General features: G+C 36.4%; 1 protein-coding gene across 1 annotated transcript in view; it reads left to right on the top strand.

Annotated features, from left to right (window-relative positions):
- Positions 1 to 14,758, top strand: part of ANO3 (anoctamin 3) — a 398,246-nt gene that overhangs the window by 213,370 nt on the left and 170,118 nt on the right. The gene's annotated exons all lie outside the window — the stretch shown is intronic.

The following is a 14,758-nucleotide window of genomic DNA, read 5'->3' as shown; positions in this document are numbered from 1 at the left end:
ATTCAGGCTTGGTCTTTAGCATTTGATGGATGAGCATAATAATCTAAGGTGAAAAAATGAGTAAGCTATTTCATGTACAGCTTGAAATTCGAGTAGTATAAGATTTTTAATGAACAATAACCTCATAACTAAAAACTTTAACACTTTCCTTCAGTTCTCTGTCAGTAAGCACATTCATACTGTTGTTTCTAGATTTATCAAATTTCAGCAGTATCCTTTGATCCCCTGTTGTGTCAGATGAAGATTTAGCCTATTTGTATGACCTTTCAATTATTCATAGTTATATTGCCATTTAAAATTTTAAACCTTTCTACTGATTTACTTTGTAGCTTTAAGTAGTATATTTATACATTTTATCGTGTTCCTTCACATTTTAATGATATCTCTTGACTCTGCACTTGGCAAATGTATCACTACGATGCAAATAATGCCTTAGCAGTTCCAAATTTTTATGACCTCTGTGCCACTCTTGAGTAGTCCTAGAGTCAAGGTCACATTGTTGCCCCTTTCCAACCCTCCATCAAATACTCAAAATCATGCCACACTAAACTTTCTTCTTTATCCCACAAATGTTTATTAGTCTTATTTTTCCTAGATTATGTTTTGTTTTGTTTTCTTTTTCTTCTTGGGAGAAGAAAATATCTTCTAAATATTCTTGTATTCCAGATTCTTATTTTTATATCCTTTATCTCATTCTTCTTCTTTAAAAAAATTTTTAGCATTCACTGTCTTCTTGTTGAATTACTGGATTCAGTCTAGTTTCTAATTTCCAACATATTCCTCTTTCTTAGTTTTTAGTCTCATTTTTTTTTTGAGGATATCCTGAGGCAACTACCTCTGAAGGCTCATGTAAGATACAGACTTTCTAAGTTATTGTATCTCTGAAATTACTTCAGTTCACTCTTACATTTCATTTTATTTTATTGGTTATAAAGTTCTAGGTTAAAGATCATTTTCCTCAGGATGCCTGGGTGGTTCTGTGGGTCAAGCATCAAACTCTTGATTTCATGAAATCATGGTTCAGGAATTCAATCCCCACATCAAACTCTTTACTGACAGCGTGGAGCATACTTAGGATTCTCTCTTTACCCCTCTCTCAAAATAAATAAATAAACATTAAAAAATAATTTTCCTCAAAATCCAGAGACTGATTCACTGTTGTTTAGCATCCATTGTTACTGCTAAAAACCCAACTGCTGTCTGATTCTCGTCTGTCAATGGTTTTTTCTTCTCTCTGTGCACTTTTATTATCTTTATTTGTGCGTGTTACAAAGTTATACAACATAATGTTTGGGTGTGTGTACATGTATGTGTGTGCATTTGTTTTCATCTCATGATTTTGATTTCTGCCTCAGTTGTGGAAGATGTCCTGCACTTTTCTTCCAAATGAATTTTCATATCTGTGTGTGTGTGTGTGTGTGTGTGTGTGTTGAGGGAAGGGTGAGGTCATATGCTTATATTTGATATCCAGGAGTCTTTTTTTGTTTTCAGAGCATCTTATTGTATTTCATGAACACAACATCTCTAAACTCTCTAATTACTCCTGTGATTATTTAAGTTTTCCTTTGTTTTTTTTAAGGTTTAGGCTACTGTTGCAGAGATTCATTTTTCTGACTGCTTAAATTAGTCATTCTCTTTTAGGCTGTAGAATTTCCAAGAATTTCTGGTGATCTTTGTTCATACATTTACATAAGCTGGATAGAAAGAAAATAAAGTCGGGATTTATCAGAAAGTGATATTACTCTGCTCCAACACTTATTTTCTGACCTCAGTGTGAATTTATTTATAACCTTCAGAAGGTTAGTCCTAGGGTTTCAGTAGTGAGCATGTCGGTGGCCTGGCTACAATGCCTGTATCAGTGATTCTCAACTCTGGCTACATATTCTAGTCACCCAGGGGCTTTCAAAACTTTCTGGGTCCCAGCTCCAGAGAATCAGTTGTAATTGGTCTCAAGTGAATTCAGGATCCATAATTTTAACTATGCCTCAGATAAATATTAAAGGTAATGAGAATTAAGAATTTCCAGCCTGAAAGATGTATCTTGATTTCTCTCTAAGGGCATCCTCTAGGTACTTTTTCATAATTTTTCAAACAATGAGCTCTGTGATTTATCATAGCATTCTGAATTACTGCAAATTAGTCATATTTCTTATAATACTCACTTTTGTGTGTGTGGCACACACAAAATAGTGCTGGCTTATTAAGTTTCCTAATTAAAGAAAAGACAGCCACCAGCAGGTTCATTTCTTCTACAACATCAACATCAAAAAGAACTTTTCATCAGAACAAATACAGTCTATCAGAGTACAAAGGTCTTTCCCAGAGTAATTAATTCTGAAAGTGGTGACTATTGTTATTTTCTGATAAGAAGACAAAAACAAGAATGGAAACCTTGTCCAAAGTATCCATACAGATGACATAGTTTGCAAAGCACCTTTCACTAATAATTCTCCCAAATTAATACTTGTTAAAAGCTAATAATAACTCTGGCCATGCAAACCTTTCCATTCAACTCTATGCATCTTATTTTGATAAATTGCCATCACACATGCCAACATTTTCACTAAATGCTTAATGTAATTGGATGTCCTAACTCCGTGTTTTCTTCCTCAATCTAAACATTTGACTTGTGTTCCTGTCTCTCCAGGCTTTGTACCCTATAGTCAATATTTTAGCATCTCCAGTATCTATATACCATTTATTCCATTTAAGAAAATATCACAGCTTCTAGGGATTAAAGGGATTAAAGCATGTACACATGAGGTATTTGCCTTTACAGTGAAGATGAGATTGAAGCTCTGGCTGATGGTAGTATCGCCAAGCAGTTCAGGAATCCATCTCGATATAACACCTGGCTGGAAAGTACTCTTTTAGAGTCAGCTGCATATCTAAAACATGAATGATTTTATTGTCTTTGAGAAGAGATCCAGCAAAATGACATCAAATATACCAAGCGTGTAATTAAATAAAACATGAGTATTTTAGCAATACATACTCTTTTTAAATTCAACCACATTACATTTTCTAATTTTCCTTTTAGAGTGCAGGCTGCCAGCTTCTGGGTTGGTTAATGCGTTTCCAAGTACCAAAAGGCTCTAATACAATTTTTTTGGAACCTGACTGATGCACCTAATTAATAGCTTTTTTTAATATATAGTGAACTACTTCGAACTGTCCCATGAGAATATCAATGCTGTGGCAAGGTTAACTGCATGTGCTCAGTGTTCCATTGAGGATGAATATTTCTCACCATTCAAAATGATAGCTATGGAAGAAGGAACATTCATGGTTTTGTTGATTTAAAGCTGGACATTTCCACTAAGATTGCCTAACAAGAATTTGCAGAATATTATGGATGAAATGCTGGTTTCCCAGACAGGCATTGGCTACATTCCCATTGTTGTATCTACTGGCTTTGTCACTGTGGCTTATTATTAAATACTCTGAGCTTAGTAATCTCATTTGTAAATTGGAGTTAATGATCAATACTTTGCAAGATTATTGAAATAAATGATGTGACATAACTCCATTATACTCCTAGCACAGCATCATAGAGGTTCAACAATATTTGCCCATTGCTTTATTCGATAACTTATAAGCTTATCTTTCACCTCAATTTTTTCTGGGCTCGGGGATATTTTCACTAACCAGCTGTTTCTATTATTACCAAAATGTGATTTTTAAGGCAGAGTGGAATAGCAATAATTTACCGAACACATATTACACAACTCTCTACCTGCATTATCTCACTAATTCTTATAACAGTTCCTTGGGTTAGATACTATTAATAGCCTCTTTTAATAGCTGAGAAAACTGATTAGCCAAGAGATAAAATAACTTGCCAAATGGCATATATCTAGCCAATGGAGAATGAAGATTCCAATCCAAGAAATCTTAATCCCTTATCTCCCTTAATCATCACAGTAGGAACACAGTCCTTTGGGTTGAAAAGTGATTAGTGATGTCCATAGGCTACTAACTCTGCAAGATGTTGTTAAGTATGAGGCTGTGAGCAGCAAAAGATGGGAGTAACGCTGCATGGCAAAATATATCGGAGAGATGATTGACTGAAGTAAGCTAATCAGGTTGGGAAGGTTAGAATTTGGTTTTTCATCTTTCATTGTTTTTATGGTCATTTGTAAACTTTTAATTCTACTTTTCATAGAGCAGCTTTCAAAGCCAGGGCACCATTTCACCCTGCACCCTCACCTACACAGACAGACACACAGGCACACAGATACACACACACAGATACACACACACAGACACACAAACATACACACACACACACACACACACACACACACACACCACAATTATTCTGGAAAGTGCTGATCCATGTAACAGTGAATTCAAGATCTTGATGTAATAGTCCTCTTTCCTGTCAGCCCTGGAAGCCCGCCCATCATCACCCACCACCCACCCCTTCTCTTGCTAGTGTTCCGTAAAATGACAAGGACAGAAAGATCCATACTGACAAGTAACTGATACTTGATTCTGCCCACACTCGTGCTACAGCAAAATCAGGTAACTTCGATGTGATATAATTGGGGCTTATTAAAACCAACATAACTTTAGTCCAACCAACCAATATATACATCTACCTAATCTTGTGAAGTCTACATTTTGCTCACATCATGAAATGGATCCCTTAGGAGGTGATTTATATTAGAGTGGTAAGATTATTTGTTTTCTATGAGCTGGAGTGTTCATTTTATTTCTTAAAACAGTTATGGTCAAGTGAGTATATGATGATTTTGCTTTCATTTTGTAGTATTAAATAATCTCCACTAATTTTTAAAAAATAGTTTAATGTTTATTTATTTTTGAGAGAAAGAGAGAGAGAGAATATCTGAAGCAGGCTCCAGGCTCTAGGCTCTGAGCTCTCAACACAGAGCCTGATGTGGGACTCGAACTTGGACCAGGAGATCATGACCTGAGTGAAAGTTAGCTGCTCAACTGACTGAGCCAATCAGGACCCCCTCTCCACTAATTTTTGATTTTTTTTTAAAACAACATTTCATCTTAAGATGGTGTAGAAAAGAACTTTGTGGTAATGTTACCAACTTATTTCAGGGATATAAATATTTCAGGATATTTCTATATACAGAAATAAGGGAATAACACTGAAAGAACATACTGTTTTCCAGTTTTGTCAACATCATAGTCACTGTAAGTCATTTCAGTTGTTTGTTAAACCCATTAAGTAAGTCCTCTTGGCTCAATTTTCAAATTACATTCAGAATCTGACACAGCTCTGCACTTGCTGCTACAAGTGCTATATCCAAGTCACACCTTGTCCAGCCTGCCACGTCTCCTGGTAGATCTGCATAATAGCTTCCTAATTGTCTCTGCTCCAATGCCTGTCTCCTTATGGTCTACTTTCCATATAGCAGCCAAAGGAAGCTCTCATAAAAAGAAAATTAAATCTCATCGTTTCTCTACTCAATCCCCCCCAGTTTCCCATTACATGTAAAATGTAAACTCCTCACTGTAGCCTTCAGAGGCCTTAAGGGACCTGGGCCTTTTCTCTCTAGAGCACTTGCTAACACTTCCTTTGACTCACGGTGCTACAGCCAATCAGCCCTCTTTTGTTCTTTGTTCATAAGAAGCTTGCATTTACCCCAAAGCCCTCCACTAAGAGAACTGGATTCATACAGGCTTCACTTTGTGTCTCCTAATCTTCATTTAGGTGATCTTACCAGGAATTATAAGATTTATTTTTTTCCCTCTTCCCTGTCCAGAGGAGACTTTGTGAGCCTTGTTAGTGGCTCTTCTTAAGTAGTAGGAGAATGCCCTCTAACATTGTTTTTACAGGAAGTCTTCCCAAATACCCATTTAGATGCTTCCTGCTTTCTATTATTAAAGCATTTTGGTTATAATACTATTATACTCAGTTCACCAGATGACAATTACTATTTATATCTGTCTTATTCATATTATCTAATATATACTGTCTACTTAGTGATAGATAGATGGAAAATTGATGATGAGGTGAATGTATGGAGCAATGGATGTAGATAGAATAAACACTGGCACCCTGACATAGTGAAAAGCAGTTTATCTTCAAGATTTTCCCGGTTGTGGGGTTGACTGAATACAACTCTGGCACGACCTTCACCGTGACCAGCTAGTGTCAGGACTTGAGAACACTGCCAATGTAGGAAGAAGTGAACAGCAAAGGAACTGCAAAGAAATAAGAAGTTGGAATCTTCATTACCACCATGTTCTAACCACTGAGTCAACCACATATGGACCATTTGGTTTATTCCTCATAGGACACTTCAGTGGAATAATAATTTTTAAAATCATGGAATTTATTAGTAGCCAGAAGACCCAGTTTCAGGAATGATATCACTCAGTAAAAAGGTATACACAGTCTGTGCCTCAGGCTCCTGATTTATGAAATAAAGATCTCAGTATTACAGTTTGATATTTTTCTTATAATGTAAATGGGGATTGAGCAGAACTGAATTAAGAGTTTTTGTGAGATGCAGGTAAAGAGAATGTACTTTGGGAATACTAGTATGCATATTAATTAAAAGTTAATTAATATGAAAAATTTGATTTGGTTTTGCTCAATAATTATTAGTTCTTTTTTCACTGTATCAGGCTCCCTGCTTCAATATATTAAATGATTTTTTAAGCTTTGAGAATCTTTTTTTTAATATAACAGCTTTATTGAGATAATTCACATAACATATACCCAATTCACATACATTTCACCCATTTTAAATACAATTCACCCATTGAGTTTACAACCCAATGGTTTTTAGTATATATAAATTTATCCATAAATTATAAAGAATAAAAATAACCTTAAGTCATTATTATTATTTTAATTTTTGGCCCCAGCTACTCTGGCAATCCTCGAACACACTACCATCAGCAATGTATAGGAAGGTTGCACAGGTAAATAATTGGAGGCCAATTAGTAAGATCACCCACACAGATTTAAAATTCCCTAACAGTTACCTCATCCATTTCCAGACCCTCCAGCAGTTATATTACGATGTAGCAAAGGTAATGTAATGGCATTAAAACAAAGAGGAACTGATCTAGAATACTTTATCGATTAAAATTACACTCTCAGAAATGGCTGTAAGATTTATGCTGTAACCATAGGAGGCTCCCATCCTGATTGGACTCCCTGAGTTTTGAGCTGATGTTGGTTTGTAAACAAAATTTGGAAGAGTTCATGGATTCCCATTTGTCTCAATAAAAGTTTGCATCATAAATTATATCACTGATGATTGGAAAAGGGATTTGTAGATTAGATTTTAAATTATTCATTAGTATACTCAGGTTAATTACATTGTTTCCTGTCCATGTAGGTTTTAAGATAGATGATATGGCTTTTTTTGTAGCCCCAAAATAAATAATTGGTTTTGTAGATTCCTAATTACTAGCATTATAAATTTACAGAAAGATTAAAGAAGAGAATATGTATTTCTTTAATACCTTATGTGTACAAATCACATAGATTATTTCATTTAATCCTTGGAACGAGATGTGGTTATACAGATTTTCAGATTAAGAAACTTTAACTGACCCACTGCCTTTAAACTAATAAATGACATAACCAGAATTAATTTGGGTTTGCTGAAGTCATTATTAGTTATCTTTTGATTACTCCCTACTTGAACATATTAAATGACTTTTTTAAGCTTTGAGAATCTTGGGTTTTTTCCTAATATAGTAGTTTTATTGAGGTATCATTCACATACTATACAATTTGACCATTTTAAGTGTACAACTCAGTGATTTTTCATATATTCACAGAGATGTGCACTCATCACCATAATCAATTTTAGAATGTTTTCATCACCTCAAAAGGAGACCCTATACCCATTAGCAGTCATCTGTTATTCCCTAAGCTTCAAGTAAACCCTTCATTTGCTTTCTGTCTCTCAGAAACTATGAGACCATGACCTGACCTGCAGTCAGCTGACTGAGCCATCCAGGCGCCCCCCATAGTTTTTATTATAGCCATCCCAGTGAGTGTGAAGTGGTCTCATTGTGGGTTTGACTTACATGTCCCTGGTAATAATGATGTTGAGCATCTTTTCATTTGATTGTTGGCCTCTTGTATATCTTTTTTTTTTTTTTTGGATGAATGTCTATTCCAATCCTTTGTCCATTTATAAATTGAGTTATTTGTCTTCTTATTAATGAGTTGTAAGTATTACATTTACATATGTATATATGCTCTTCCTGTTTCTCATATGGATAGAAGCACATATATACATGTAAAACATGTTTATTTGTGTATATATGCATGTATATATAGCACACATGTATGTTATATATCTATTCTATAACCTAATGTCAAGTGCTGATATATATGTACATATATAGCATGCATGTTTGTGTGTGTGTGTGTGTGTGTGTGTGTGTGTGTGTCAAGTGCTGATAAAAGTAATAAAGCCTTATAAGGAGATGAAGAACTATGGGAGGTTCTATTTTAGAAATGGTGGTCAAGGAGAGATTCTCTGAGGCAGTGACATGAGCAGAACCCTGGCTGCAATGGGGATTGAGCATTCCTGGCAGAGAAAGGAGCAAGTGCAAAGGCTCTGTGGTGAGAGCATACTTAACATCAAGGAACCCAGTGTAACAGGATGGGCGGGAGTGAGGATAGAGTTGGAAAGGGTCGAGAAGTGGTAGCAAGGGGCCCAATGATGCTTACCCAGGGTGCCATAATGTAGATAGGACTTTTACTTGGAGCTATAAAACTATTGAAGGTTTTGAGTAGAAGTTTAATGTAATTTGACGACTACTTTGAAAGAGCCCCACTGGCTGTCATGCAGTGTGGAAAAAGAAACAGGAAGATTGTTTAGGAGACTCTCACAGACTTCTGCCAAGAGAGAGTGGTGGTATGGGTTAAGAAACTACAACGTTGATAAGCAACCAACTTCTAGATGTAATTTGAAGATAGTTCAGACAGGGGTGATGGATATTTAAATACTGTAGTCATTCAGCAAATTTTACTGAACGGCAATGGCAGGTCAGAACTTGTTCTAGATGTGAGAGACAAAGCAGTGAGTGAAAAAGACAAGAAAAATGAACAACGCAAAAAACTGGCCCGCAATACCCTAGTGAAGGAAATAGATAATAAATGAAGATAAGTAAAAGCATATTGCATGTTCAATACTGATAGATGCTAAGGAGTAAAGCAAAGCAGAAAAATAAATGATACTTCATGCTCAGTCAACAAAATTTACTTAAGGATAAGACATTAGGTATAAGAGAAAATGATGAGTCATGATTTTGGCCTGTGTAACTGGAAAAATGGAGTTGCTATTTATCAAAATGGTAATTGTTCCTATATTTTATTATGCATAGGCTTAGGGAAACATTCTTGTGAACATAGATTTTTTTTTCTTTTAGATGATTTTAACATTCCTCTCCAGTTGTGCTCTTCAAACATATTGTCATATGTTGTTCCTAAAGTTTGACTAATTTATATTGGCTCAGAGAACAAATGACTATTATCAGTTTCCCTAGCATCTGGATATTTTTTTAAAATTTTTTATGCTTATTTATTTTTGAGAGAGTGAGAGACAGAGTGTGAGCAGAGAAGGGGCAGAGAGAGAGAGGGAGACACAGAATCTGAAGCAGGATCCAGGCTCTGAGTTGTCAACACAGAGACTGACATGGGGCTCAAATCCACAAACTGAAGTCAGATGCTCAAATGACTGAGCCACCCAGGAGCCCCTGGATATATTTATTAAAAATGAAAAATGCAATGGGGCACCTGGGTGGCTCAGTCGATTCAGTGTCTGACTTCGGCTCATGTCATGATCTCACAGCTTGTGATTTTGAGCCCTGCCTCAGTCTCTTGGCTGACAGCTCGGAGCCTGGAGCCTGCTTCGGATTCTGTGTCTCCCTCCCTCTCCGCCCCTCCTCTGATCACATTCCGTCTCTCTCTCAAAAATAAATATTAAAACATTAACAAAATGATAGATGCAAAATAACATTTCTGTACTGGTATAAAACAGTACCTTTTTAAATTTTAAGTTCTTGGTCACTGAGAGTATTAAAACACATAAAAATAAATAAGTTTTTACTAAATTTATTTCATCTTTTAGTTTTTGCCTGTTGACAAATTTTATCTTTATCTATTGGGATATTAATATTTATCTCCATTCTTGTCAACATAAGGAGGAGGGAAAGCTGTGTTTATAATTAGAGATTCTATCCTTTTTCATTCAACAAATATATTACAAGTTTTATGTGACCCTGTTATTTTTAAATTTGTGAATATTTTATTGCTTCATAGTTTCCTAAATCATCATCTCGCCAATACTGCAAGAGGCAGTATTCCATAGTGGCTAGAAATGTATGGTTTAGAGCCATATTTCTTGGACTCTACTGCCACACACGAAATATGAGATTCCAGGTAACTGCTACATTTCCTCATTGGTAACAAAGTCTAGAAATAATACTTGTAAAGTATTTAATCAATAATATATGAAAATATTATGGCACCCTTCCCAGCGCTTTGAACAAAACCATCGGGATTATTGTTGACTTTTCTCTTTCATATGCCACATCCAATAGAGTTCTATTAACTTTCCCATTAAAAAAACCATCTTCAGTTCAACCATTTCTCAGTCTTGATACCACCTTGACCCAAACCATATCCTTTCTACATGATTATTGCAATAACTCCTACCTAGTTTCTTTGCCTCTGTCCTTGCCCCCTTTAGCCTATTCTCACTGTCAGCAGCCAGAATGATTTTATTAAAATCTGCTCAGTTTCACCCTGCTCAAATTCATCCAATGGCACTCTTTAACCCAGAGTGAAAATCAAAATCATTCTTTATTTTTAAATTAAAAAATATTTTTGTTATTATTTTTCCTTAAGTAGTTTATTGTCAAGTTGGTTTCCGTATGACACCCAGTGCTCATCCCAACAAGTGCTCTCCCCCATGCCCATCATCTCCCTTCCCCTTTCCTCCACTCCCATCAGCCCCAGTTTGTTCTCAGCATTCAAGAGTCTCTTATGGTTTACCTCCCTCCCTCTTCCCAACTATTTTTCCCCTTCTCCTCCCTCATGGTCCTCTGTTAACTTCCTTCTAACCCACCTATATGTGCAAACATATAGTATCTGTCTTTCTCTGCCTGACTTTTTTCGCTCAGCAGAACACCCTCAGGTTCCATCCATGTTGCTACACATGGCCAGATTTCATTCTTTCTCATTGCCATGTAGTATTCCATTGTATAAGTACCACATCTTCTTGATCCATTCATCAGTTGATGGACACTTAGGTGCTTTCCATGTTTTGGCTATTGTTGAGAGTGCTGCTTTTAACATTGGGGTACATGTGCTCCTATGCTTCAGCATTTCTGTATCCCTTGGGTAAATTCCTAGCAGTGCTATTGCTGGGTCATAGGGGAGTTCTATTGTTAATTTTTTGAGGAACCTCCACACTGTTTTCCAGAGGGGCTGTACCAGCTTACATTCCCACCAACAGTGTAGGAGGGTGCCCGTTTCACCACATCCTCGCCAGCATCTAGAGTTTTCTGATTTGTTCATTTTAGTCACTCTGACTGGTTTGAGGTGGTATCTCAGTTTGGTTTTGATTTGTATTTCCCTGATGAGGAGGGATGCTGAGCATTGTTTCATGTGTCTGTCGGCCATCTGGATGTCCTCTTTGGAGAAGTATCTGTTCATGTCTTCTGCCCATTTCTTCACTGGATTATTTGCTTTTTGGGTGTGGAGTTTGATGAGTTCCTTATAGATTTTGGATACTAGCCCTTTGTCTGTTATGTCATTTTCAACTATCTTTTCCCATTCTGTCAGTTGCCTATAAGTTTTATTGATTGTTTCCTTTGCTGTGCAGAAGGTTTTTATCTTGTTGAGGTCCCAGTAGTTCATTTTTGCTCTTGATTCCCTTGCGTGCGTGTCAAGTAAGAAATTGCTGCACTTGAAGTCAAGGAGGTTTTCTCCTGCTTTCTCCTCTAGGGTTTTGATGGTTTCCTGTCTCACTTTCAGGTCCTTTATCCATTTTGAGTTTATTTTTGTGTATGGTATGAGAAAATGCTCAGTCACTCTAATGGCCCCAAGCCCTATCTGATGTGTTCCCACTTCCTGCGTTAACACTCTAACATGATACCCTACAACCCTCACTCTTGTTCATTCCTCACCAGTCAACTAATCTACCTGTCTGTGAACAGACAAGGAGGGTGTGCTCTGACTTCAGGGCCTTTGCACTAGCTGTACCCTTTTGGCAGTTTTGCTCCAAGTTACCTCAGGAAGGCTGTCTTTAACCACCTTATTTAAAATTATAAGCCCCTGCCCTCTCCACCCGCCTCCCATTTTTAAAATTAATCATATCACTTTTTAATATATAGGGTTATATTTGTTTTGTTCTTAACTTTATGACTGTCAACTTCATAAGGGTAAGGATTTTTGTTCATGTAACCCCTACTGTATCTTCAAAGTAGAATGGTCTCTGATACACTGTAGAACTAGCTTGCTCTCTCTATAGATCTAGATATAGATCTATAAATATAAATATATATATTTATATAAATGTAAATTTGTATCTAGATCTAATAAATATATATGTTAACATTTATTTATTTTTTGAGAGAGAGAGAGACAGAGAGAGACAACAAGCAGGGGAAGGGCACAGAGGGAGAGAAGAATCTGAAGCAGGCTCCAGGCTCTGAACTGCCAACAGAGAGCCCGATGTGAGGCTCAAACCCTGAAACCATGAGATCAGGACCTGAGCGGAAGTTGGACACTTAACCGACTAAGCCATCCAGGTGCCCACTCAATATACATATTGACATAATGAATGCAGGGCACTTGATACATATAACAAATAATTGTTAGCTATCCATGTAAAAAACAAAAGAAAACAAAGTATTGACTATAAGAATATTGTGTATAAAGTTAGTGTGAGAAAAAAACCCAGAATTTAACAAAAGAATATAAATTACATTAAAGCATTTTTTATATTCAGTGAGAGTATATGTCAGGTCAGTAAGAGTTAAGATTTCTTGTTTCTAACCTAGGAACATTGTAAAATACAAGACATTTATATTATAATGACAAGAACATGCAAACTTGTGGATAGTAAAAGGAAACAAGAAAGCTGTTGTTATATACAGAAGAATCCTTCTGTATAATTTCAAGAAAAACGATAAGAAAGGTAAACATACATTCCTAACAATAAAAGGAAAATTTAAAAATTATATCATTTATGATCCAGATTTTCCAAAATAACAAGTGTATCTCTTTTCTCTTTCTTTTTATTTTTTATGTCGATTAATTTGAGAGAGAGAGAGACAGAGACAGAGCATGAGTGGGAGAGGGACAGAGAGAGAGGGACACAGAATCTAAGGCAGGCTCCAGTCTCTAAGCTGTCAACATAGCTGGATGTGTGGCTCAAACTTAAGAACTGCAAGATCATGACCTGAGCCTAAGTTGGATGCCCAATCAACTGAGCCACCTAGGTGCCGCTTTATCTTTCTTTTTAAATTAACTAATCTACTAATGACCAAGTTGTGCTAGACACTGGAGTAAGTTAAACACAAATTAAAAAGAGATTGAACGTGGCCCTGGTTTAATTTTGTCTAAATTCAGGAAAAAAGAAAAAAAAACTTCACGAAAAGGAAGGAGAGGTGGAAGGGAGGGGGAAAGAAAAGGAGGGGAAAACCAAGTGTGATAGATTTCAGGAGAGGAAACAATCCATTCTAATTTGGACCTTGGGGCAGAAAGGTGCAGAAGATCTGAAAAGCTTGAATGATATTGGTGGCATTTGGCAAGTCTTTGAAAACTAAACTTTCCTCCAGCAATATAATGATGTAAGGATGATCCCATTCCAGGAATATTTGTGTTATAGGAATTAAAAAGAAAGAAAAGAAAACTAAATTACATTAAAATTAAACAAAATATAAAAATCTCTGTGTAGAAAATTTAATTGTGAATGGAATATGGTTTGTTTGTTGATTGATTGATTGATCGATTGATTTGAATGTATTATTGAGAGACAGAGCATAAGCATAGGAGGGGCAGAGAGAGGGGGAGACACAGAATCCAAAGCAGGCTCCAGGCTCTGACATGTCACCACAGAGCCTGTTGCGGGGCCAGAACTCACATCCGGGAGATCATGACCTGAGCCGAAGTCAGCTGCTCAACTGACTGAGCCACCCAGGTGCCCCTGGAATATGGTTTAAATGAGTGGAAAACTTCTATAAATTGTATCATTTGTATTCAGTGGTAAATGAAATACATTAACACAAATTGCATTTTACCCTTTGTAAGCATTAAGTTAGCCAGCGATCACACAATTAGAGCGTAAAGTACTGTTCTAGACCTTCTTGAAAAACCTTCATTACTGATGAGAAAATGGACTGTCAGGGAAAGAAATGATGCAGGACCAGGCAGTTTTTAGATCAAGACTCACAATTTTGTGACCCACAGGCCAGTGCACGCCCCAGAATATGCTATTTACCTATTGCTGCTTAACCACAAAGATCTCTTGGTCTCCAGTATTGAAAGTAAAGGGTATGGATAGAGACAGGGAGACAGGGAGAAAGAAAAGGAAGGAAGAGGTGAAAGGAAAAAAAAAAGAAAAAAACTTTTGTGCCTTAGAAACCACTAAGCTGGACATGAGAGGATTTTGGTAGCTGCTCCAATAAATGAACTCCAGAATTTCAGTTTCATTCTCTCATCTGACACCCATTCAAAACAAGTCCAAATTTTGCATTTTTTTTTTCTCTACCTGGACCATTATTCCTCCAG

The sequence above is a fragment of the Hyaena hyaena genome, unplaced genomic scaffold (assembly GCF_003009895.1).
Source record: "Hyaena hyaena isolate Hyena2069 unplaced genomic scaffold, ASM300989v1 scaffold_753, whole genome shotgun sequence".
NCBI lineage: Eukaryota > Metazoa > Chordata > Mammalia > Carnivora > Hyaenidae > Hyaena > Hyaena hyaena.
This window is presented reverse-complemented; position numbering and strand designations above follow the sequence as displayed.